The sequence below is a fragment of the Macrobrachium nipponense genome, chromosome 11 (assembly GCF_015104395.2).
Source record: "Macrobrachium nipponense isolate FS-2020 chromosome 11, ASM1510439v2, whole genome shotgun sequence".
NCBI classification, from domain to species: Eukaryota; Metazoa; Arthropoda; class Malacostraca; order Decapoda; family Palaemonidae; genus Macrobrachium; species Macrobrachium nipponense.
This window is the reverse complement of record NC_061087.1, coordinates 27,238,425-27,254,216: the sequence shown is the minus strand read 5'-3', so window position 1 is coordinate 27,254,216 and position 15,792 is coordinate 27,238,425. Positions and strand designations below refer to the sequence as shown.

Here is a 15,792-nt window from a genome sequence, read left to right as displayed (position 1 = left end):
GTATAAGACGAAATTATTCACCTTCAAAAGAATGTATCAGACAAAATCAGTCACCATCAAAGGAATGTATCAGACGAAATCAGTCACCATCGAAGGAATGTATTAGACGAAATCAGTCACCATTAAAGGAATGTATCAGACGAAATCAGTCACCATCAAAGGAATGTATCAGATGAAATCAGTCACCATCAGACGAAATCAATCACCATCAAAGGAATGTATCAGACGAAATCAGTCACTGTAATATTTTTCAAACACTTTTATTTAATAAACCATGCTAAGCATGACATGGGATGGTCCTAAGTCGAGGTGCAATCAGAAACTGTATAAAAAGCCATAACAATATTTATTTAAAAAAAAAACTCACAGTTCACCTTTTAACACTCTTAAAGCATTTTTGAAAATGAACATTAACAGATGAACAATTGACTTTCATTTGACTTCAAATTAAATCCTTCGTGGGTAAAGGTTGGAGAGGACCTCTACTCCAGAAGCTGAAAATAGAAACAAAAGCCATATATAAACAAAAAAAAATTACATACATTTAACACAGCACTAATTCTCAATGACTGGCTATAACAGATTAACATTGTACAATAATATAAATGGCTTCAAAACACTATATTTTTGAAATAAAGTAAACAAATACAAGACCACCCTCCACCCTCCCCCGTGCGAGTCTCAGCCGTGAACTAAGGCAGCGGCTACGAAAAAGAAAGATGGCGAATGGGGATGACGACGACAAAATGACAATAGAACTAAAACATTATTGGAACATAATAAAAATAGGAAAAAAAAATAAATTTTTACATTCTTCCGCCCCAAGATAATTTTCAAAGAAAATTATAGAACCTATGTAGGATTGCGGGACAATGCATCAGCTAGAACGTTGGCAGATCCTTTAATATAAGATATTTGAAACTGGTACTCCTGAAGAAGGAGACTCCAGCGCATCAGTCTTGCATTATGAGCTTTGATATTTCTCAGGTAAGTCAAAGGACGGTGGTCCGTCTCTAGAAAGAACGATCTTCCATACAAGTACTGTTGGAACTTTCCCACAGCCCAAACAATTGCTAAGGTTTCTTTTCAATGACTGAGTACTTAACTTCGGATGGCTGCAACTTGCGACTGGCATAAGCAATAGGAAATGGCATACCTTCAGAATCGTATTGTAATAGTGTACCTCCTATTCCCTGATCACTTGCATCTGTTCTCAGACCAAATGGCTTACTAAGGTCTGGCAACCGCAAAATAGGCGCCAGAGTTAACTTCTCCTTTAACATTTCAAATGCCTCTCTCGCCTTAGAATTCCAGCTGATTATATCAGGTTGATTTTTCTTTAAACAATCAGACAGGGGCAGAAATACTTCCAAATTGTGGAATAAATCTCCTATAGAAGGAAACAGACCCTAAAAATGATCGTAATTGCCGTTTCTTACTTGGAAAAGGCATATCCACAATTGCCTGTACCTTATCTGGTAATGGCTGCAGAGAATTCCTACCAATCTGGTAGCCCAAATAGTGAATTACCTCGTAACCAAAACGACACTTAGAGGGACCACAAGTTAAATTCCAACTGCGAAGTCTGTCAAACACTTTCTCGAGGGCCATCAAGTGTTCAAGCCATGAGCTAGAGTGAACAAAAATGTTATCAAAATAAAAACTAACTTGATCTAAATTTTTCAACACTTGGCGCATCAGACGGTAATATGTACTGCAGGCAGTACTTAATCCAAATGGCATTCTTTTGAATTGAAATAACCCCCTATTAGTACTGAATGCAGTATATTTCCGGCAAGATTCTTCCATTGGAACCTGGTAATAAGCTTTTGCCAGATCAATTTCAGATAAATATTTGCAATTTGAAAATTCGTCTAAATTTTCATCGATAGTAGGAATAGGTTCACAATCAAACACTGTTGCAGCATTCAACTGCCTAAAATCAATACACATCCGATAACTGGCATCAGATTTTTTTACTAGCACGACAGGTGAGCAATAGTTAGATACCGATGCTTCAATTATATCAAGCTCTAACAATTTGTCAACTTCCTTATCACTCTCTTAAGTGATAAGGAATGGAGTAAGGCTTTCTCTTGACAGGCTCTGTGGTAGTTAACTGTATTGAATGGCTAACGTTTTTAACACAACCAGGTATCACTAAGAAACATCCTTATAGCTGTCTAACAATGTGGATAACTCTGCCTTTTGTTCTGTAGTTAGAGAGGGATTCACATCAGGCTCAGTCTTCGACTCTGTAATCTAACACTGGCAAGGAGAAATCTGCACATTGAGCAACTACAGCAGCCTGCACCAAATCCAAAGGTTCCATTAAAACATTTTTGTTCAAAAGGAGTAACCTCATCAAACACTTGCAAATTATTAATAGTAGCCCTACGGTAATACTTTTTCAACATATTCACATGGAAAAGTTTATGTTTATTCCTTACCTCTATAATGTAATCAACAGGACCTTTCTTACCAATTACCTTAAATGGACCCTTCCACTGAGTTAAGAGTTTATTAGTGTCAGAAGGTAAAAGTAGCAGAACTTCATCACCTATCACAAATTTTCTATCAGATGTTTTCAGATCATAATAAGTTTTGTACTTGCTAAAATTAACCTCGGCATTCTGGAAAGCAATCTGGGCTGTTTCTTCTAACCTATTGCGCAGATCCAACACATACTCATAAGAATTCCTAATCTCTTCATTAAGGTCCTGATTAGTAAACAACTCTTTCAATATGGATAAAGGACCTCTCACATTTCGTCCATAAATCAATTCGAATGGAGAAAATCCTAAAGTATTGTTAGGGATCTCTCTAACGGCAAATAAAGCACAAGGGAGGTACCTGTGCCAACAGCGAGGATAATCCTGAACAAATTTTTGTTTTTTGTTAATTATACTTTTCAAGACACCATTAAAACGCTCACAATACCCTATTATAGCCTGTGGATGGTATGGTGATGTAAAAATTGGTTTTATATTAAGTAATTTATGTACTTCTTCCATCACTGAAGAAACAAATTGACGTCCCCTATCTGACAGAACCTCCTTAGGGATACCTACACGTGTAAAAATAGTTAAAAGGGCTTCAGCACAAGAAATAGAATCTCTTTTTTTTAGAGGAATAGCCTCAGGGTAACGTGTAGCACAATCAACTAATGTCAAATAAACCTATGACCGTCCTCAGAAGGGGGGTGGGGGAAAAAGGCCCAACTATATCAACTGCAACCTTTGCAAATGTTCGGTTATTATAGGCATTGTTTGAAGGGGTGCCTTCTTGACACGACCTTGGGAAGTAGTCCTCTGACAGATATCACATGATCTACAATAACGCAGTATATCAGCTGTGGCACCTGGCCAAAAGTACAGTGCAAACACTTTTTGTTTAGTTTTACAATTACTAAAATGTCCAGACAACAATGAATCGTGGGCAATTTCCATAATTATTTCCCTGAACTTTTGTGGTACCACCAGAACTTTTACTCCTAACATCACGCTATTTTTGCTCTCTATACACTTTCTGTAAAGAAAACCGTTGTCAATAATGTACTGGAAAACATTTCCCTTAGATATTTCAGTAGTTTGTTTATCAAGCTTCTCACGAATGCTCTTCAAAGTAGGGCAATTCATTTGTTCTTGCTTAAAAACTGACGCACTCACATTTAAGTCACCAAGAACCTTCAATTTCTTTGTAATAAGAGCTGGAAGAGCATTACATCTTTTACTTGACCTCTGGTCATAACAGATTGGCAGGTAGATGTATCCTTATCATCTACTTGTCCAATAAGCACACCACAAAACTTAATGGGAGCCTTTACCACTTCAGTCCAACCTGTAAAATAAGCACAATCAATATGACACTTAACCACAGGAAATTTATCAGTTCTACCCAAATAATCACTAACAGATGCAAATTTAGTGTGTTACAATCAAAAGGTATGGGCGGTAATAGCTTATCAGACACAACTATACAAGTACATCCCGTATCTCGTACCATGGTCGAGATATTAGCTCCATTTACCTTACAATTTTCAAATTTCAGAGAGCCACATACAGTAGAGTCAAACATAAAATTAATTTTAGGAGGAACGACATTACCAACTTCAGAGTCATTACACCCAGGATTACTATCAGTTAAAACATTATGAATCATAGGATTCTCTTTCCTTGTCAAATGATTTATTCTGAGGACACTGAGTCTTATATGACCTTCTAAACCACACCATGACAAATTATTTTCCCTTTTACCTTCGTACTATTCGGCTGTAAGACTGAATGATCGGAACTCTTTAATGAATTAGTGTTATTGACCAATGACTTCCTCGAACTTACTTTTAGACAATTTGTTATACAAATTATGAGCAGCCGCATAAGTATCTGCCTCATTAATCAATTCATCAAAAGTACGCCACTTTCTGTCTTTAAGGGTACTGCGTAACTCGGGAGTTACTGAAGCTAATAACTGGTCACACAAAATAAAGTCCAATAAAGATTCATAACTATTATTTACCTTTGATGTTTCCAACCAATGATTCAAAAGCCTACGTAAAGTAAAGCCAAACTGTCGAAATGTCTGATGGGGGGGAATACGAGCACGCCGAAATTCAGTTCTATAATAATCAGAGTTCATATAATAAGCATTCAACAACTCTTTCTTCAAATCGGAATAAGTACTAGTGGCTTCAGAAGGCAGCGTTACATAAATCTCCCTTAGCTTACCCTGTAACAACGTAAAAGTCTTAATTACACCGTCAGTCTCTAAATTCCACCCATTTGCTTCACAAATTCTCTCAAAATATGAAAGAAAAACACTAAAATCATCACCTTCCTTAAAACTAAGCAATTTTATTTCATCTGACGAATGTCTGGAACAAGGGCTAGAGACATTAGTGGGAGTCGCAGCCCTCTTTGAAAGCATGTCTATTTCATGCTGCCGATCTTTACTTCTCTCTTCTAATTTTTTTAATTCTAACTCTCGTTCTTGTGATCGCTCTTCCCTTGCTTGTGCTCGCTCTTCTCTCTCAATATTTTGTTGATGAACGATAAATTTTACAGCATCATCCCCAGCCAAACCAAGATCACTAGCCAGTTCTCGTAGTTTAGTTAAATCAGACATGGTGATAAACACTAATTCATATATCAAAATGAGTTCACGAAAAAAAATGACCGCAACGTAACAAGTGGACTTTAGCTCAATACAGTTGAGCCCTGATTAAAGGCAGGCAATTATAGAAGGGTCATTAAACAATATACACGAACCTAACCTTGTACCTTAAACCAGGAAAAGTAACAATGGTGCTTGGTATAACGACCATACACAACACTTCACGCAACAATATAGGCCAGTCTCCCACACGACCTCAATGGCACAGTAATGAAAGCACCCATAAGACTTAGGGTATTTCTACAGAAGCAATCCGCGGTGGCTTAGACTATGGCAATTGACTGATTCCTATGTTATTTGAGTTACTGTACAAGATTTAAAAGTAATATCCATTCGGGCGGCTGTAACTAAGCAGTAATTGACCTTTGAAAGTTACATAATAGCCGCACCAAACTCAAAGGTATATTAAAGTTTAGTTCCAACCAAACGAACAAAATATTCCTTACAACCCTTGTAAAGCAACTAAAATAACATAGAAAAGGTCAATTGCCATAGTCTAAGTCACCGAAGAACGGTCCTATAGGAAGGTACCAAGTATTCGTTACGGTGAAGGCAATGTAAACACAGCCGCCATGTTTAAATTCCCCAACCACCACGGAGCCATATGTTCACTAAGGGGGGGGGGGGGGGGTGGGGGGGGGGGGGGGGGGTAACGCACAGAGGGTGGGCGGGGTAAGGTGGAAGGTACGAGTTGTCTTAGCAGCACCCCACTGAATAGTAACATACCTTGACGCAACTTTCGGCGAAAGCCTAACACTCACTTTCCTAAAACATAATAAATTAAGAATAATGTTTGGACCTTACCTTAAAGGGGTGGAGGGGTACACAGCAGCAGCTGCTTTTAAGAATGCGCGGAGGCGGGTCTTGGGTTCCTCAAAATGCAGCTTGAAATAAGCAACAGCCAAGTACCCGACGAAGTTATACATTCTCCTCCCGTATCTTGGAGTCGACTGAATGGGGGCAAAAGACCTGCTTTCTCAGGAGGCCATGGTCCTGGCAAAACCGATTAGTCGATCATAATTACCTGAGTAAAAGGCAGAAAAATCTTTGTAACTCATGTAACAATTGTTACATGAAGTTGGCAAAGAGTTCCTGGTGAGGGGCTGGGGCGAGCGTGAAGTAGATGCAGCAGTGGATGTCATGGCGGCAGATTCAACAGTGTTGGAGTTCTACAGTTAGGAGGTGGCAGGAGGCCAGACCATAGAAAACAGGGTAGGAGAGGTGGGGTGGAGTAGTAAAAATGCTTTGATGCATATTGGTTGAGGCAGGGTGGGCTGAGGTAAATGAACAAGCACTTAACAAGATAAGTTGGCAATGTTAAGGGTAATAAAAGTAAATGGGTAGTTAAGGAACTAAATGTAAATGTGGGATTGGGTTCAAAATATGAAATAATACAATACATATATAACGGTAGGGGGGCCCAGGGGGGGTGGGATTTAAGTCCTGGGTGGTAAATGTGAATAGGGGCCTATAGTTGTTTTAATAAATACAAAAGACCAAATTAAACATAGGTTAGCATATAACAAAACTAATTAAACTTGTTGTAAGCTGTAGGGGATGTTGCCTGACCAGGGGTGGGGTTGGGCCTGCGGTAACCCCCCTTAAAGAACCAAACCAACCTAACATAACCTAACCTAGCAGGGGATGTAACCTTACCTTAGTAGGGAACTTAACCTAGTAGGCAATGTTGCCTGACCAGGGGAATTTGCCCCCCGTACCCCCCCTTAAAGGCCTAACCTAACCTAGTAAGGAATGTAACCTAACCTAACCTAGTAGGGAATATTGCCTGCCAGGGTGTTGGCTTCGCCAACCCCGTACCCCCCCCTTAAAGGCCTAACCTAACCCCTAGTAGTGGAACATTTGCTGACCGAGGGGAGGGGGGCTTCCTCCCCCCCTCCCCCGTACCCCCCTTAAAGGCCTAACTAACCTAGTAAGGAACGTAACCCGCCTAACCTAACCTAGTAGGGAATACTAGGCTAACCTAACCATAGATAACCTAACCTAACCTAACCTAGTAGGGAATTTGCCTGACCAGGGGGGCTTCGCCCCCCCCGTAACCCCCCCTTAAAGGCTAACCTAACCTAGTAAGTGAATGTAACCTAACCCAACCTAACCTATAGGATATTGCCTGACCCAGGGGGGCTTCGCCCCCCGTACCCCCCCTTCCCCCAAAGGCTAACCTAACCTAGTAAGGAATGTAACCTAACCAACCTACCTAACCTAACCCTAGTATTGGAAATATTGCCTGACAAGGGGGCTTTGCCCCCCGTACCCCCTTAAAGGCCTAACTAACTAGTAAGGAACGTAACCTAACCTAACCTAGTAGGGAAATACTAGGCCTAACGTAACCTAGTAAGGAAATGTAACCTAACCAACCTAACCTAGTAGGGAATATTGCTGTGACCTAGGGGGGCTTCGCCCCCCCGTACCCCCCCTTATAAAGGCCTAACCTAACCTAGTAAGGAATGTAACTAACCAACCTAACCTAACCTAACCTAGTAGGGAATAATTGCCTGACCAGGGGGCTTCGCCCCCCCGTACCCCCCCTTAAAGGCCTAACTAACCTAGTAAGGAACGTAACCTACTAACCTAGTAGGGAAATACTAGGCCTAATGTAACCTAGTAAGGAATGTAACCTAACCAACCTAACTAACCTAGTACATTGGCCTGACCATGGGGGCTTCGCCCCCCCCATCCATTAAAGGCCTAACCTAACTGATAAGAACGCACCTAACCTAACCTAGTAGGGCCAAATACTAGGGCTACGTAACCTAGTAAGGAATGTAACCTAACTAACCTAACCTAGTAGAATATTGCCTGACTAGGGGGGCTGCCCCCACGCCTACCCCCCCTTAAAGCCTAACCTAACCTAGTAAGGAATGTACCTAACAACCTAACCTAACCTAACCTAGTAGGGAATATTGCCTGACCATGGGGGCTTCGCCCCCCGTAACCTTACCAAGCCTAACCTAGAACCAAAGTAGGGAATGGTTTAACCTAACCAATAACTAACCTAGTAGGGTTAACCAATAGAATGTAACTCCTAACGCAAGGAACCAACCACCCCACCCCCCCCCCCCCCCCCCCTCCCCCCCCCCCCCCCCCACCCCCCCCCCCCCCCCCCCCCCCCCCCCCCCCCCCCCCCCCCCCCCCCCCCCCCCCCCCCCCCCCCCCCCCCCCCGCCCCCCCGTATCCACCCTTGAAGAACTAACCAACCTAGCCTAACCGGGTAACCCCCGTTCAAGGAAGTAAAATTAGTAGGTAAACCAACATATAACAAACTAACCCTAAGGGTATGTTGCCTAACCGGGGGATGGGATTCGGCCCCCAGTAGGTAAAATGACATATAAACCTAACTTTGATGGGTGTGGAAGTGTAAAATGTAAAAAGTAACCATACATAACTGCATAATAGTAAGGAAACTGGAAGGGAGGTGTAAATTGTAATGTCTGTAAAGTGTATAATGGAATATATTTAAATGTAGGTTTTATAAAATAATGGCAAACTTTAATCTAGAGATTGGTATCAGTGAGAAATGCATTGTAAATGGTGTAACGTTAAGAGCCAGTCGTGAATACTGGAAAGGGGAGGGATTGACTTGTGTATAAATGATAGGGAGTGTGTATGTAATATGCAACGCAATGTGCAATTTCACGTAACAGGTAGGTATCGAAACGTCCTAAAACTGAGTTCTATATCAACACGTAGGCATTTTTAGGTGTCTGTCCTCAATTATAACATAATATTTCAAGTTATATATGGTGAAATGATTAGGTAGGGATATTTCAAAACAGTTATTATACAAATACTATGGAAAAATGAAAAGGAATAAACACTAGAATTCACATAACATGTTTAATAAACAAATTAGGTAAATGCTTTTATGTAACTCAACGTATGGTTACCAGCCAGGGTTCCCAGATGACACCACTACCAACCAGCCAAAGTCTACCATGAAACCAGCCAAAATCCCGCCAAATGGAAATCCAAACCAACCCAAATAACCGGCAAATATATGTGCGTTATATTTATCTTTATAAATGTATATTTTTTATCATATATAGATTGTATAGCGGCATCATAGTTTTAGTTAGATAATATAAACTAATATAAGAATACAGGAAAAAAAAAACGAGAATGAATTGAAATTTTGAAATGAGGCTCGTTCTCTGAGAATCCGGCGGCCTGTTTTGTGGTCGTCTGGTGTGTGTGTGATTTTTATTTTAATTCCATCTACATATTTTGCTGAAATGTTACCAAGTTTTTACTGAAAACCTATTCAAATTCCCCAGATTTTCCTGAAACCTTCAAAAATTCCCAATCTGGGGAGTTATTCCTCAAACGTGGGATCAGTGTTTAGCTCAAATAGAAAGTATTTGAAAACCAGCCAAATACCACTAACCAGCCAAAGTGAATTTTTACCCACCAAATTAGGAAAAAAAACCAAATTTGGTGAGAAACTGCCAAATCTGGGAATCCTGTACCACCCAATCCTTCACTCAGTCCGGTAGCAACGTAGGGGTCATACTGTAACGTGTTTGGCTAAATACATGTATCCCTCCCGTTAAACCCCCATTCTTTCCTCACTAAGCAGTCTGAGTTTAGGCCAAAAGCTCCCTTACAGTTAGCGCATGCGTAGTAGGATTCAGTGTTGTGGTAGTAGTAGTAGTAGACGAATATGGATGTGGAACGGCTCCACTATCGCTAGTTTTGTTATCTCTTATTTCCGCCTGTATTTCGTGTTTTTGAAAGTGATAAATGTGGGAAATACCACAATAACACGGCAAATCCCCCCAATGGGTTTCGTACCCCCCCCAAAACCCGGTCCAACCCCCCCCCTTTGTCTTGTTCTCCCCCACCCAAAAACCCCGGTTCCCACTGGGGGTCCCCCAAAATTACCGTAGGATAGAGTTAGGGTTTTTGTCCCCACCCAAAACCCCGGTTCCCAATGGGAATCCCCTTTACCGTAGGATAGAGTTCAAAGGTAAATTAGAGTCGTCCGAATAAATATTACTTCATATTCTTGTTCAGGGGGTAAAACTGCATAGAAAAACCGCAACTGCCATACTCTGGGCCGCCGCGGATAGGTACACTAGATCTACCAGACTGAGGACCCCACACCTGACACCAATGTAATATTTTTCAAACACTTTTATTTAATAAACCATGCTAAGCATGACATGGGATGGTCCTAAGTCGAGGTGCAATCAGAAACTGTATAAAAAGCCATAACAATATTTATTTAAAAAAAAAAACTCACAGTTCACCGTTTAACACTCTTAAAGCATTTTTGAAAATGAAAATTAACAGATGAACAATTGACTTTCATTTGACTTCAAATTAAATCCTTCGTGGGTAAAGGTTGGAGAGGACCTCTACTCCAGAAGCTGAAAACAGAAACAAAAGCCATATATAAACAAAACAAAAATTACATACATTTAACACAGCACTAATTCTCAATGACTGGCTATAACAGATTAACATTGTACAATAATATAAATGGCTTCAAAACACTATATTTTTGAAATAAAGTAAACAAATACAAAGACCACCTCCACCCTGTGCGAGTCTCAGCCGTGAACTAAGGCAGCGGCTACAAAAAGAAAGATGGCGAATGGGGATGACGACGACAAAATGACATTAGAACTAAAACATTATTGGAACATAATAAAAATAGGAAAAAAAAAATAATTTTTACAGTCACCATCGAAGGAATGTATCAGACGAAATCAGTCACCATCAAAGGAATGTATCAGACGAAATCAGTCACCATCAAAGGAATGTATCAGACGAAATCAGTCACCATCAAAGGAATGTATCAGACGAAATCAGTCACCATCAAAGATATGTATCAGCCATAATCGGCTCCCATTTGTAGAAAGTATCTAAAAAATCAGTCACCATCAAAGGAATGTATCAGACAAGTCACTCACCATCCAAGGAAAACATCAGACAAGATCAGACACAGTCAAAGAAATGTACCAGGCAAAACGAGTCACCATCAAAGGAATGTATCGGACGAAATCAATCATTGCCAAGAAAGTCTGTCAGACAAAATCAATCACCGGTAAACGAATACATCAGATGACATCGATCACTGTCAAAACGATGCGTCAGACAAAGTCAATCACGAAGATATATACTTAATAAAGGCTGTATATAAATAACTAGTCAGTATCTCTCTCTCTCTCTCTCTCTCTCTCTCTCTCTCTCTCTCTCACCCTATAGCCATGAAAAATAATCAAATAAATAACCAATCAAGCAATAAAATCCAAAATAAGAAAGAAACAAATAAAGAGAGGAATGAAGAATATCAGGTAAAAGAAAAAAGCAAGCCATCAACGAGATATGCAGAGGTGCCAGCAAAAAATTTCAATGCATCAGCTCCAAGATTCTACTCAAGAGATAATAACTGTTTTTATTATGCAAGGGGATATTGCAGATATGGAGAAAATTACAGATTCAGACACAAAATGAATAATTATGATGAAGGAAGAACAAATATTATGGCAAAAGTTGGATTTTTTAATGTCAGAATTTCTGGAAATGAAAAAAAGAACAACATACCAGAACAGGAAAGAGACATGGGAAAATCCTTATTATTACCAATATTAAATGAAGGAGAAAAACACGCAAACCATCATAGTGATGAATGCGCAGGGTTTAGTTACGAGTAACTCAAAAAGAAAAATAGAGTACTTAGAAGAACTAACCCAAATTGAAAAGAAAATAGATATAATGAATATAAGTGAAACCTGGTATTCCCAAGAGACTGGAATGATGATCAAATAAAAGGGTTTCAAACTTATAGATCAGATAGAAAAAATAGGAATCAAGGGGGAACCGCAATATATGGGAAAGACAAAAAACAAGGAAAAATATATGAGAAATATAGTAACTCAGAATGTGAACTAATAGCGGTAGAATTTGAATCTGAAAATTAATGAACATAGTAATATATAGACCTCCTAATACTAAAGAGTTTGACTTAATAATAGAAAAATTGGATGATATATGTAGAAATCACAAGGGACTGGACTATTCTCCTATCTGGAGACTTCAACTTTCCTTTCGTAGACTGGAAAGAACGAATAGGAGATTGTGGATGTACTTATACATATAAAAAAGAGAGTAATAGTAGTGCAGAAGATAAGAGGCAATTCGAAAAGCTATTAGATATGCTACTAGAAATACAACATTCAACAAATAAATCACCTGCCAACAACATGAAAGGAAAATACTTAGACCTAGTATTTGTGAACGAGATGAATTATGTTAAAGAAATAATAGTTTATAAGCGAGTATTTCAGACCATAATGTCATAGAATTAACAGTCCATTCCAAAGCAAGTGAAAAACAGAGATAAGCAAGAAATGAAAAAGTGGGAAGGATATGGAAAATACAACTTCTACAGTAAAAATATAAAATGGTCAGAAATAAATGAAGAATTAAACAAAGATTGGGCGGGGGATAATATTTTCGTAAGTGATGACATAAAGGTAAATACGGAGATATTATATAAAATATTAGAGAAAATAGTGGATAAATATATACCGAAGAAGAAAAGTAAACATCAGTCATGCATACCAAGAGGCAGAAGAATCTTGTTCCAGAAAATCAGAAAGTGGAAAAAAAGGTCTAGCAAAAAAAAAAAATGCATGGAAAGTTATAGAACTAAAAAGTAAGATAGAAAATGCAGAACAAAAGATTATACAATCAAAAGAAAATGAAAAACGGGACTTGGAAGAAAAACCCTATTAAATATCAAGCAAAATCCCAAACTATTATACTCATATGCGAAGAAGATGAATAAAAGAAGAATAGAAATAGGCCCTCTAAGAATTGAAGGGAGATTAACGAATGAAAAAACGGAAATTTGCAACTACTGGCAGAACGATATAAGAGAGAATTCACCCCTAGAATAGATAATGAAGATAATGATATAGAAGTAAGGGATGAAAAATAGTGAATATTTAGCTGACATAGATATTAATGAAGCTGATATTGTGCAGGCTATTAATGAAATTAAAAATGGAGCTGCTGCAGGGCCTGATGGAATTCCTGCTATTTTGTTAAAGAAAGTAGTTCATTCTATCGCAAAGCCACTTGCAATATTATTAAGACAAAGTGTAGATACAGGCAAGATTTATGATGAGCACAAATTAGCATATATTACCCCTACTTTCAAAAGTGGATCAAGACTAGAGGCAAGTAATTATAGGCCTGTGAGTCTAACATCACATATTATGAAAGTGTATGAAAGGGTAATGAAGAAAAATATTATGAAACATTTAATAAAAAATAATTTGTTTAATAAAGGACAACATGGTTTTCGTACCCGGAAAAAGTACACAAACCCAACTGTTAGTCCACCGTGAGAACATATTCAAAAATATGAAAAGCGGAAATGAAACAGATGTGGTTTATTTAGACTTTGCAAAAGCTTTTGATAAAGTAGACCATAGTATATTAGCGAAGAAAATTAGAAAACACAATATCGTGGATAAAGTAGGAAGATGGTTAAAAGAATTTTTACACAACAGAAAACAGATAGTTATTGCAAACGACGAGAAATCGGATGAAGCCAAGGTAATATCCGGTGTGCCGCAAGGTACGGTGTTAGCTGCAATACTGTTTGTTATTATGATTGAAGACATAGACAATAATGTTAAGGATTCGGTAGTGAGTAGTTTCGCAGATGACACAAGAATAAGTAGAGAAATTACTTGTGATGAAGATAGGAACGCTCTACAAAGAGACCTTAACAAAGTATATGATTGGGCAGAGGTAAATAGGATGGTATTTAACTCTGATAAATTTGAATCAATAAATTTATGGAGACAGAGAAAGAAAGCTATATGCATATAAGGGACCTAATAATGAGACAATCACAAATAAGGAAGCAGTTAAAGACCTTGGTGTGATGATGAATAGGAACATGTTATGCAATGATCAAATAGCAACTCTGTTGGCAAAATGTAAAGCAAAAATGGGAATGTTGTTACGGCACTTCAAAACAAGAAAAGCTGAACACATGATTGTCTTTATAAAACATATGTTCGTAGTCCACTTGAATATTGCAATATGATATGGTACCCACACTATCAAAAGGATATTGCACAAATAGAGAGTGTACAAAGGTCCTTTACAGCTAGAATAGAAGAAGTTAAAGACCTTGACTACTGGGAAAGACTACAATTCTTAAAATTATATAGTCTAGAAAGGAGAAGAGAACGCTACATGATAATTCAGGCATGGAAACAGATAGAAGGAATAGCAGAAAATATCATGGAACTAAAAATATCAGAAAGAGCAAGCAGAGGTAGATTAATAGTGCCCAAAACTATACCTAGGAAAAATTAAGGAAAGCACACGGACATTAATCCACTACGCACCAGCATCGATAATGCAGCGTCTATTCAATGCGTTGCCAGATCATCTGAGGAATATATCAGGAGTGAGCGTAGATGTGTTTAAGAATAAGCTCGTCAAATATCTAAACTGCATCCCAGACCATCCAAGATTGGAAGATGCAAAATATACCGGAAGATGTACTAGCAACTCTCTGGTAGACATTAGAGGTGCCTCACACTGAGGGACCTGGGGCAACCCGAACAAGATGTAAGGTCTGTAAGGTAAGGTCTCCTTCATCTGTTTAAATCGTCTTTGATTTTATCTCCCATCTTTTTTTTTTAACTTTACTCCGTTTCTCTTCCTTCACTCACCTCATCCACTAACTAGAAAAGTTTTCGCTTCAAGACTTTTTTCTCATCCCGTCATTATCACATTTCTTATGCCACTTTTTCTTAATCCTCGTTGGTTTTCGAACTTTCCTTTCTCTCTCGATTTCCACTAAATTCTTATTTAGGGTCTCCGATGTTCCCGGACTTTGATCTTCCACTTATGTTTTATTGAGATGTTGTCGTGATAGAAGACATCAGTAACGAGATATGTTTGTCTTTCGTCTCTCAAGGAAAGGTGGCTTCTCTTAACAACCGTGGTCTTCATGTTATTAAAAATAAAAAAAATAAAATGAAAAGAAATATTTAGGATACTAGCTAAATGGAGAATGTTACTACTTACTCTGAATACCTTATCGTAAAAAGGATTTTATCCACAGTTCTCTCTCTCTCTCTCTCTCTCTCTCTCTCTCTCTCTCTCTCTCTCTCTCTCTCTCTCTCTCTCTCTGTACTGTGTGTGTAGTAGTCTCATCTCTTTTAAAAATGGTCTTCATGTCTATTGAAAAAAAAAAAGTGTAAGAGAAAAATTTTTGAATAATAGTAAAATGGACAATTGTTTGCTGTGTTCTTTGAAGACCTTACATAAATGTCTCTCTCTCTCTCTCTCTCTCTCTCTCTCTCTCTCTCTCTCTCTCTCTGTAATATGTGTGTAGTAGTCTCATCTCTATTAAAAATGGTCTTCATGTATATTGAAAATAAGAAAAAAATCTTAAAGAAAATTTTTGAATAATAACTAAATGGATAATTATTTACTGTTTACTTTGAAGACCTAACATAAATGGCTCTCTCTCTCTCTCTCTCTCTCTCTCTCTCTCTCTCTCTCTCTCTCTCTCTCTCTCTCTCTCTCTGCATATGCGTAGGATTGTGAGTGCATGATGCA

At 38.5% G+C, this 15,792-nt stretch overlaps 1 protein-coding gene across 4 annotated transcripts in view; it reads left to right on the top strand.

Annotated features, from left to right (window-relative positions):
• LOC135199877 (leucine-rich repeat-containing G-protein coupled receptor 5-like) overlaps positions 1-15,792 on the top strand; it is a 664,061-nt gene that overhangs the window by 451,997 nt on the left and 196,272 nt on the right. The gene's annotated exons all lie outside the window — the stretch shown is intronic.